Raw genomic sequence first — 11,016 nt, forward strand, 5'->3', positions numbered from 1 at the left:
CAACCATTTCCCGAAGTTTGAGTAGAACTTAGAGAAAATCTTTAACTTGTCTTTGTGTGCCCCCACCAGGACCCTGCATAGGTTTAATCATGTGAAATGAGGTCTTTCTGTCACATCTCATTGGATCTCAGAATATAAAGAAGCTCCATTCACTCCTTCCTCCAGACAAGAGTCCCTTTGCCCCAGCATCTGTCTTTATGGCTGTGTCTTCCTGAGCAAATCTAATTTGTCCAGCAGGCATTGATACCGAATCAGTCTTCTGCAGGAGGAGGAGGGCATCTGCCTGGGAAACAAGCCCCTGAGGGCGTTCTTTCACAGGGTGAAGCCTGGGGGTCACTGCATAGAAGGTGGGTGTGGAGGAGGCTGAGGCTGTAGGGGAGACCCAGAGCCTGGGGCTGTGTTCACAGACAGGGAGGTGGCACCAGGAGTAGACCCAGCACACCCTACTCAGGTGTTCATTCATTCTCACCCCAAACACTGCTGCGGTTACTGCTGCCCACCAGGCACCAAAAAAAAAAAAAAAAGGACTTGATGAAGGTGAGAGCTGGACTAGATGCATGGACCAAGGATGAGGGCAAGATCAAGAGAGGGGTTGATTCTACCTGGCAGGTCCCAGGAAGGGTTCTCAGAGGAGGTGACCAAAGGGCTCGACTCTGAATACAGGATCAGAGCATCGTCAATAAGAAGTTAGGAGATCGTGGGCCAACCTTATGCAAAGGAGAAATTAGGGGAAGAGTAAAAAATTGTGTGACCAAAGAAGGTGACACCTATTTAGGGTGCTGTTTTTGTTACTCAGTTGTTAAGTTGTGTCTGACTTTTTGTGACCCCATGGACTGTAGCCCACCCAGCTCCTCTGTCCATGGGGATTTCCAGGCAAGAATACTGGAGTGGGTTGCCATTTTCTCCTCCAGGATTTAGGGTGAGAAGGTGAGTTTTGTAAGAGATGAGACCAGAAAGGGAAGGTGGAGCCAGATAGCGATAGGTTGTCTGAATTGTCTAAGAATTAGGATTCTTAGGGAACTGAGGAGCCTTTGAGTGCTTTGAAGGAGGGAAGTGGCATAATTATGGCTGAGTTTAAATAGATGCTTTCGGTTATGGCCACACAGAAGAGGTTTTGAAACAGGAAGATTGGAGGCAAAGAGACCAGGAGATTGATGCAGTAGTCTAGGTAAGATTTAATGAAGGTCTGACACAGCAGCTGTGAGAATGGAAATGACAGGATGAATTGGGGACATTTTTAAACTAGAGTCAGCAGGATTTCATGAGCTAATCTACAGAAGATGAAAATGCAAGACAAAGGAGTAGAGATGCTTTTAGTTTCTCACTCGGGTACCTCAAGGGTGATGACATAATGAGGTCAGAGGTTGTGGGAGAAGGAGCAGATTTGGGAGGGAATCCAATGAGTACGTACGGTCGTGAGAACTGGACAGTAAAGAGGGCGGAGCACCGAAGAATTGATGCCTTTGACCTGTGATGCTAGAGAAGACTCCTAAGAGTCCCTTGGACAGCAGGAAGATCAAACCAGTCAATTTTAAGGGAAATCAACCCTGAATACTCTTTGGAAAGACTGATGCTGCAGCTGAAACTCCAGTATTTTGGTCATCTAATGCAAACAGCTGTCTCATTGGAAAAGTCCCTGATGCTGGGAAAGAATGAGGGCAGAAGGAGAAAAGAGCATCAGAGGATGACATGGCTGGATGGCATCACTGATGCAATGGACCTGAACTTGGGCAAACTTCGGGAGATGGTGAGAAACAGGGAGGCCTGGCGTGTTGCAGACCACGGGGTGGCAAAGAGTCAGACACAACTGGGTAGCTGAACAACAACAATAACTGATGAGTACAGGAGGAAACATCCTTATTTGGGGCTGCTTATGGAACACCCACTTGGACAAGTCCAGTAAGCAGTTACTGAGGGGGATCTGGAGTTTTGGAGAGAAGACATTGTTAATTATTGGAATCTGAAAGCCATTAGCTCAAAGACAGGGCTCAAAGCCAGAGAAGTGGATGGGAACATCTACCAATAAGTGAGAAGGTAGGAATTTGAACCCAAGCCTTTAGCTCACTTCCACAAATGTTTGTTGAGCACTTGCTATGTTCCAGGGCCAGTGGTTTGTTGGAGATTCCAAGGTGAATAAATAGAGGAGGCCCCTTTCCCCAGGTCATGGAGAAATGTAGGGATCAGCACAGCTAATTTTCTGGCACCGTGTCCAGACTTGTTGCTGAAGCCTAGTTACTTATTTTGCTTATAGCAGGTCTCTGATGCAACAACAGCAATAACAGCTCCAAAAATGGCTTTCCTAATTATAAGGTCAATGAGGGCAGGCCTACAGCAGAGCTCCATCCAGCCCCACATGGACCAAATTCAATGCTACTGATGACCCTTAAACTTTTACTCTCTATGAATGGTTTGGCTTTGTTGAGAGGCGAAGTTAAGATGCACTTGGTTAAGATGAACATAGCAGCTCTCCCAGCTTCCCAGGTGGCTCAGTGGTAAAGAATTCACCTGCAATACAGGACACCTGGGTTCAATCCCTAGGTGAGGAACATCCCCTGGAGAAGGAAATAGCACCCACTCCAGTATTCTTGCCTGGGAAATCCCATGGACAGAGAAGCCTGGCAGGCTACAGCCCAGGGAGTCCATCAAAATATGTTTCTGTTGCAGTAAAATATCAACATTTATTACCCGAAAAGAAGAATTCAATGAAATTTTTCTGTTTTTCCATAGTTCTCTCATTTTCCAATTTTTGTATTTTCCAAATGAGTATATATTGTTTTGTACAGAAAAATGATGTGGAACACAATAAAAATATTTTAAAGAGACTTTCCTGATGTGTTATTTAGAGGCTTCATTTCATGCATTTTCAGTAAAACACCTGCATTTCTTTTTTTTTTTAATGGATAATTTATGCACTACCAGAATGCCAGAGAAAGGCATGAAAAAGTGAACAGAAAAGAATAGCATTCATTGTAATGCCAGACATTGTTAACTAGTGGAGAGTTAGAGAGATCTTTTCATGTGTTGTTTCCTTTTCATTAAAAAGTATTAACCAGGCAAACGTAATCAAGTCTAGCAAAGATATCTTCAGTCATTTTCATATTGTTGGCTTGTTTACACAGTTGTGTTCATATGGTAGAATTTTCATTCTGCTTTTCTTTGTTTTAAGACCATTTATATGTATATGTATATATATCATGTTTCAAAAATTATTTTTGTAAGTATTATTTTAAGCCACTATTTTTTTATCAAGTGGATATATTATAGTTTGTCTTGTCATTTCTTTGCTCTTAATCTCTTATGTTACTTCCTGTTTTTTCTTATTATAGACAATGCTGCAATGAACATCCTTGCACATTAAGTTTTTAATCCAAACTCTCAGAAATGGAATTATTGAGATAAGTGATATGACAATACACAAGGCTCTTGAAACATGTACCATTGTTTTCCAAAAGAATTGTACCCAATTGTCTTCTCACCAGCAGAGAATTCTCATGGTTTCAAATCTTTGGTCCTAGGGGTATGATACCTCAGCTATCTCTATATGTAGTTCTTAGATTACAAATAAAGATAATAGTTTCAATGTGATGTTATTCAAATTTAGAAGACGGTTAATAGCAGAACAATCACCCATGGGTGAGTCTGTGGCTATGTTTGCAGTTCAAGCAAGACAATCAAGATTTTGCCATCCCCCTATGCTCCCTTTGGGGTGATGTCGCCGGCTCACAGGCTCAGTTCCTCAGGTTTGAAGGTTCAAGTCAGCCAAACCCAGAGACCTTGATTCCAATTAACCAAACTCACAGCAGACTGAAAGCCAGTTCTCCAGCAGCATAACCCCCATCCTTGGGCCTCCTGTCAGCATGCAAATACATGCAAGTTTTCCCCTCCTAACAAAAAAATAAGTTTTGAGCATTTTTATCTCTCTCTTTCTAGCTGCTTTCCCATCTCTCACTTTCTCTCTTTAGTCAAACTTCCTGAAAGGACCATCTAAACTCCTGCCTACCATTCACTCTTCAAGACTTTACCACCAGACCTCCACCCCATCATACCACTGTAACTGACCTTCCTGACTCCCCAGTGATCTCCATGCTGCCAAATCTAACAGATGCTTTCTGTTCTCATCTCATTAGACAACACTTTTGCCTGCAATTCTTCCCTCCCTTAGCTTGTGAAAAAGTTGCACATGGATAGTGCAAAAGTTTTAGTTTAAAACTCAATGCTGACCCTTATTGGCCATGTTGTCTTCACCTCTCTGGTGCTTGACTTCCTCATTCATAAAACCCATGCAAGGCAGGAGGAGGCAGAACAGTCATGTGACTCCTAGCTCAGCTGTTGCCACCTGTTCCATGTCCAGCTTGCTCTGTGATCTTGAGCATCTGGCTCCTCTCTGCTCCAGTTTCCTCCTGTGTAAATGGTGGGACTTTGTGAGGATTCAATGAACTACCGACAAGTCTTCTCAACAGTGCCTGGCCTTCAGTAAGTGCCTTTTAAGAGTTTGCTTTATGCCTGTAAGAGGGGACTTCTGTAAGAGTCACATGAGATGCTGTCATAGCATCTATTAGCAGAGCACAGATGGTCATGCCAACTCCCTGTCATCTGCTGGTCTTCCTCCCACTACTCAGGCCATTCCTTTTCTGGAGTCCCAGGGTTCTGTCCCTGACCACCTTCTCTTTACCTGGGTGACCTGGTTCAAATCCTGGCTCCAAATCCTCAGCCCCAACTTCACTGATGATTCTTGAATCTCTAGTTCCAGACCAGACTTGTTGTCAGATTCTCTGACCAACATCCCCAACTCCTTGCTAAACTCTCCAGGTGGTTTTCCACTGGCACTTCTAACTCATCAGCTTCCTCCCCCACTCCAGACCTGCTCTTTCTCCCCTGTTCCTCATTCCAGGAAGCATCACCATCCTTTGGTTCAGGACTTCAGAGTCATCCCACCCTCTTGCTTCCTTCCTTCCCACACACCCTCCTGCACTGTCCCTCTGCCCAGTCCTCCCCGCCAACTGGCTGCCTCCGCCTGCAGGTTCTGCTGCAAATCCCAGGAATCTCCTGCTTTCTTCCCAGGCCCGTTACAGTTGTTCACTTAACTTTGCATTACTCTCCCCTGGACTGGTTAAGTAGCTGTCACACTGGCCTCAGCCCCCACCCCCCCTCCACCTCATGGCATTCAGATGAATTTTGTTGCTTCCCCCACATTAGGGAGGGGCCCCCATCCAATGGGACTGGTGTCCCCCAGAAGGATGACTGTGTGAGGACAGAGCAAGAGGGTAACATCTGTAAGCCCAAGAGAGGCCTCAGGAGGTAACTAAACTGCTGACACCTTGACCTTGAACTAAAGGACTGTGGGAAAAACCAATGTCTGTTGTTTCAGCGCCCCCAGTCCGCGGGATCTTGTAGGGCAGCCCGAGCAGGCTGAGACCCCACCTCAGCCTCAGGTCTGGGCCCCCTGCCCTAGGCTGGTGTGGTTGGGCTTGCTGCTCCCCAGAGCACAGGCTGGCTTTCCATCAATGCTGAGCTCAGGCTTAAACATCACCTCCTCAGGGCAGGTTACATGTGCTTCCTCCTCATCCCCAGGACAAATGATACCCGCTGTGCGTGCCCCTATGCCAGGCATTGTGCTACTGATTTCCTTGTCTATCTCTTCCACTAAACCCATGAGACAGAGAGAGAGAGAAAAAAAAAGATGTATCCAATGCCTTTTTCATTCCTAGCACACTGTGGTTTCACGGAACACATCCAATTTATTTTTATTGAATGAATGAATAAGTGAATGAAAGGCAGTGTCGTGTCATTATACATTAAGTTCTCAGAATGGTACCTGACTCTGAATATGTACTATTGAGTGTTTGCTCAATAAATGGGCAGAAAGAAAAAAAAATGCTGAACATGCTTTGAATCACTTTTTCTTCAATTGTATCTGTTGAAGTCTTACGAGAGCTAAACTAAGAACATATGGGAAAATAAAAGCCCAGATTTGCAAAGAGATTTACTCATGCAAAGCGGTTCAAACTCGCAGTTATTGCACTGATTCCTGACAACTTTAGTCATGACTGAACCAGAACGGAAAATTTTACCTCCTTTGCTGTATGCTGACCTCACTGGGCTCTGACTGTGTTCATCTCTGAGTTCACTGTCTGCCCAAATAAACACTCCCTTTCCGCATCGGAGCTCACAGGCAAGCCTACCCAGGCCAGTTGGTTCATCCCGTTAACGTTCTTTGACGCTTTGGTTAAAACCTCTTTAATTGCTGGTGGGGCACGAGTGATGTGGGCAAATGTGGGTTAGGATGTTGTAGCAGCCGGAAGCATCTAGCACAGGAGAGAGGCTGGAGGGAGGGAGATGACTGGAGAAGAGCGCTGTGTTGATGAGAACCAAGTGTGGGAACAAAGGGCCAATTCAATTCTACAGACGCTGATTGAAGGGTTGCCTGGGCTAGATGCTTGGGAGGCAAAGACACCTAAGATCTGTTCTCTGCTTCCAGGGACCTCAAACCAAGCCAATTCTGAGTATTCAAAGTCTAAAATATTTATATCCGAAGTGGGACTATAATGCTGTACATATGCAGCTTATGTAATGTTATAAACCAGCATTACCTCAATTAAAAAGAAATATTTATTTTTAGAAAATAATAAAATATTTACTGCCTTGCCCTGTACAGAGAACACATGCCAGGCCCTGCTTGGGGTCCAGACTGGGGTCTGGAGCGAGTTCCCCTCACCAGGGCACCGCCCTCTCCTGGAGGCAACTCTCTGCCCCCCACCTCTCCCACAATCTCTCCAGAGCTACCCTCCACCCCTCAGCCATGGAAAAGACTCCAGACCACTAGAAAATAAAAGCTAGCCCCCAAACCCGGACTCTCAAACCCCCAAACCCCTCTCTCAAGTTAAAAAAAGTAACCTGACTTCATGGCCACTTTCGCCTTCTTTGGCAGTCTGGTCCACACATTCATTCACCTAGTCATTCATTCATCCCATAAACACTGCTTGAGCCCCTTGGCCCTGCTGCTTTCTAGGGTGGGTGAAAGAGTGAGATGGACCTTCAGCCTCCACAGAGTCAATAGTTACCTCCAGTCGTAGACCCTGATCTGAATGGTAAAGGCACAGACTTGGCACTTGGGTAGACCTGGGTTAAGACCCTGGTTCGTCCCCTTGCAAACTCTGCCTGCATGAAAGTGACTAAACCAGGCAGTCCTGAGGAAGTGAAGGGGTGGAGTTGCTTTAACCCCTTCTTATTTCTGGGCATAGCCCTTTGCACCAGGCGGCAGGGGTGGGAGGTGGGGTGGGGGAGAGGAGGGGTGGGGTGGGGGAGGGGTGCACAAGCCCCACCCCAGAGAACTGTCATCTCCATCTCCAGAGACTGAAGAATCCAGCCAGCCACACCTCCGCGTTGATAAAATAGTCAACGCAGATTTAGAGAAAAAAATCCCGGGTGTGTTTTCCCTTCTTAAAAATTTTAATACCGGGAAACACTGCACTATTTCTAGGCCCCTTGGTATTTGTTACAATCTCAAGAGCCAAAATGATTTGAGTCAACAACAACAAAAAAAATGAGAATTTTCCTCTCACCACTCACCTCTGGGATTCTGAGAAAATGCAGAGCAGAAATAATAAGGATCTTGGCAATTCAGGGCTGACAGCAGTGGGAAGAGGGACCCAGCTGCCGGCCCTAACGTCAGGCCTCTGGAATGCTGGGCCCTAGTGCAGCAATCCTTTTAGAAGGAAAAAAAAAAAAAAAGGCCCAGCACAGAATGTTCAGAAAGAAGTGAAATTTAACAAAAAAACAAAAAACCACACACACAAAAAACAAGACATTCTGTGTCTTTGGGAGGCTTTACAATCAAGGGCTTGGCGGGAAGGGGGTTAGGAAAGCTGAGCCGCCCTTTCTTAATCCTGTTTTGACCTGTAAATTACCAAAACAGTCCAAGGAGGGGGAGAATGGCTACTTCCTTATCACTTGGGACAACTCCACAGCTCTGAAAAACTTGTAATTCATTACCAGTAAGCGATGTGCGCTAAATGCAGAAAAATCAGAAGATATTGATCTGATTTTTTAAACTAATACACGGAAGTCTCCCCCTGGAATTTCCCCCATCCAGAGGTAAGCACTGAAAGCTGGTCCACGTGTGACGCCTTTCTTTCTCCCGTGTAAAGGGAGAGTGTAAATCACACTTTTCACCCAGTGTAGCTGCACTGGTAGTTAAGACCAGGCTCCCTGAGGCCACACGACCTGGTCTGGAATCAGGCTCTGCCCTCACCAGCTGTGCGGCTTCAGGCATGTGCTTCCCTCTTTCTGCCTCAGTTTCCTCATTCTCTGCCTCAGTTTCCTCTTGACAGGGTTGTACTGAGGACTGCATGCGTGTGTGTGTGCTCAGTCACTTCAGTCGTGTCCAACACTTTGCGACACTATGGATTGTATCCCGCCAGGCTCCGTTGTCCACGGGATTCTCCAGGCAAGAATATTGGAGTGGGTTGCCATGCCCTTCTCCCAGGGATCTTCTCCACCTAGGGATTGAGCCCACATCTCCTGCATCTCCTGATTTGCAGGCAGATTCTTTACCCACTGAGCCACCTGGAAAATCCGTAGTGAGGATTAAATGAGTTATTATATGTAAAGAATTAAGACAGTGATTAGCACTGTTGTGTGTGCGTGTATTCATTAATATATACATGCATTTATCTTAAATAAAATTACACCAATCTATTCATGGTATTTGGTAGCTCTTCTTTTTATGGGTTAATTATAATGACAATATTATAATTATTGTAATGTCGCTCAGTCGAGTCCGACTCTTTGCGACCCCGTGGACTGTAGCCTATCAGGCTCCTCCGTCCATGGGATTCTCCAGGCAAGAATACTGGAGTGGGTTGCCATTTCCTTCTCCAGGGGATCTTCCGGACACAGGGATCGAACCCTGGTCTCCCGCATTGCAGGCAGATGCTTTAACCTCTGAGCCATCTTATTTCTCACTATTATAAAAAAAAAGGCACTGCCACGTTTTTGCACTTATCTCTGGCAACTTGTCTGATACTTGCCTAGAATCCATTGCTAGAAACTGAGTCAGATGCTATGCCTTTTTAAAAGGATTTTGATACACAATGCTGAATTATTCTACAACAGGTTTTACCACTTTAAATTCCCAGTAGCATAGTATGAAGGTGACTTTTTTCCCAAATTCTTGAAAGTACTGGATATTTTCATCCTATTCCATTTTTTTCCCCCCATCAGGTTGGGGAATTTTGTTGTTTTAATTTTTATTTATTTTGTTATCAGGAAGGTTAAACATTTTTGTTTGTATTTATTGGCTACTCCATTTCTCTCCTGGAAATTTGCTATTTATGTCCATGTTAACATATGGATTCATCTTTTACTTATTGGTTTGTCAGCGCTCTTTATATAGTCAAAGTGTTCCTTATATTTTTAAGTTTATCATCTATCTTTAAATTTTGTTAAATACCAAAGCATATCTGAGTATATTTTTTATCATTCAGAAGTTTTTTGTGTGCATGTGTATTTTAAGTACTCAAATCCAGCAATATTTTCCACTATGGTTTTTGTCCTAAAAGTCATTGTTATTAAGTCCTTCTCTACTATCATCTCTCAAGTTACAATAATCTATTTTCTCCCAAAATACATAAAATTTCATTTTTACATTTGAAAATTAAGTTTATAACAAGCAACTTGTAGCTAATATGTATGGTTTCTCCTGCAGATTCAGTGATTCTATAGACTGATCATCATCCAATGTGCTTGATTGTTTTGAACATCAGTGTTCTCTTCCAAAAACTGAACAATATGACATAACCTCTGCTTGTGATTGTGATTATCTGTATTTTGAAAAGTATTAAGTGACACAGTGGTGTACATAATTATAACTGAATTCCACCTGAAGATGTGAAAGGCGTGAGACACAGAAGAAAGGTTTGAGAATTTCTTTCAAGACTTTGAGAAAAAGTGAGACATCTTCAACTCTAAGATTCCCTGGTTCTGAATGACCAATAAGCTTACGAAAGCCCAGAGCAGGGAGGCATTTGGGATTTTATCACATAAATATATGGCTTAAATATGTAAATCGACTCTTTATGCCTTTGGATATCAGAGAACTGACTTTATATGCTGTCTAAAAGCAAACAAACAAATTTCAAGTTTTATGATTTAAAGAATTAGTACTGTTTATTATTACATGGGCTTCTGTGGTGGCTCAGATGGTAAAGAATCTGCCTGCAATGCAGGAGACCCAGGTTCCATCCCTGGGTGGGGAAGATCCTCTGAGAAGGAAATGGCAGCCCACTCTAGTATCTTGCCTGGAAAATCCCATGGACAGAGGAGTCTGGTAGACTACAGTCCATGGGGTCACAAAGAGTCAGACACGACTGAGTGACTAACACTTTTCACTTTCTTATTATTACATATTTCAACAACAACAACAACGAACCACTAAAAACCAAAAAGCTTCCATTTCCTAAATTGGTTTGATTCTCCATAAACCTAGGCAAATTTATTAGTGTTATGCAAGACTGTCACTTTTGTTGCTCAAGATTTGCTAACTCTCACCTTGTTATTTTCTCTAAATCAGAATATGTATGCTCAGTCGCTCAGTCATGTCTGACTCTTTGCGACCCCATGGACTGCAGCCTGCCAGGCCCCTCTGTCCATGGAATTCTCCAGACAAGAATACTGGAGTGGGTTGCCATTTCCTTCTCCAAATCAGAATAGTGCAGATAAGGGATAGGTCAGAAGTGGTTGGTGGGGCCATCCCTTTCAGCCTCTGTGTTCTGGGCTCTGTTCAGAGCTGCCTCCACCCACACCTGGTAGCTTTGTACCAGGATTCATCCCCAGAGAAGGGGGGTGGGGGGAGCGTGGGAGGAGGAGCGGGGAGTGTGGGAGGAGGAGGGGGGAGTGTGGGAGGAGGAGGGGGGAGCATGGGAGGAGGAGGGGGGAGGGAGAAGCCCACAGCCACCCACTCTTCTGCTTTATCCTTGGTCCTTAACAGGAATAAATCATGGCATTGACAGCTGACGT

The sequence above is a fragment of the Cervus canadensis genome, chromosome 9 (genome assembly GCF_019320065.1).
Source record: "Cervus canadensis isolate Bull #8, Minnesota chromosome 9, ASM1932006v1, whole genome shotgun sequence".
NCBI lineage: Eukaryota > Metazoa > Chordata > Mammalia > Artiodactyla > Cervidae > Cervus > Cervus canadensis.